Source organism: Leopardus geoffroyi, chromosome B4, assembly GCF_018350155.1.
Source record: "Leopardus geoffroyi isolate Oge1 chromosome B4, O.geoffroyi_Oge1_pat1.0, whole genome shotgun sequence".
NCBI lineage: Eukaryota > Metazoa > Chordata > Mammalia > Carnivora > Felidae > Leopardus > Leopardus geoffroyi.
The window spans coordinates 44647141-44647445 of NC_059341.1; positions in this window are offsets into that span (position 1 = coordinate 44647141).

The window sequence follows — 305 nt, forward strand, 5'->3', positions numbered from 1 at the left end:
TAAATAGTGTATGTAATGTAAGGACAAGATTGCTCACACGGGGTGGAGTGCGGGGTAAGTGATACTACTCTTTTGCAGTTGAACAATGTGAAATCTGGTACTAATTTCCTAAGAGCTTTAAAGGAGTGTGTCATGATAGAATAAATGGGTTTTTCTCTGATATTCTATGTTTGACACAGTAGTATTGGTTGGAAAAATGTAAAGCAATAGATTAGTGAAGAAGAAAGGAATTCATGAATAACACTGTCCTCATTAATATAAGGCCAGATTCCACAGAAACATTTCAATACTATTAGAATAACTGG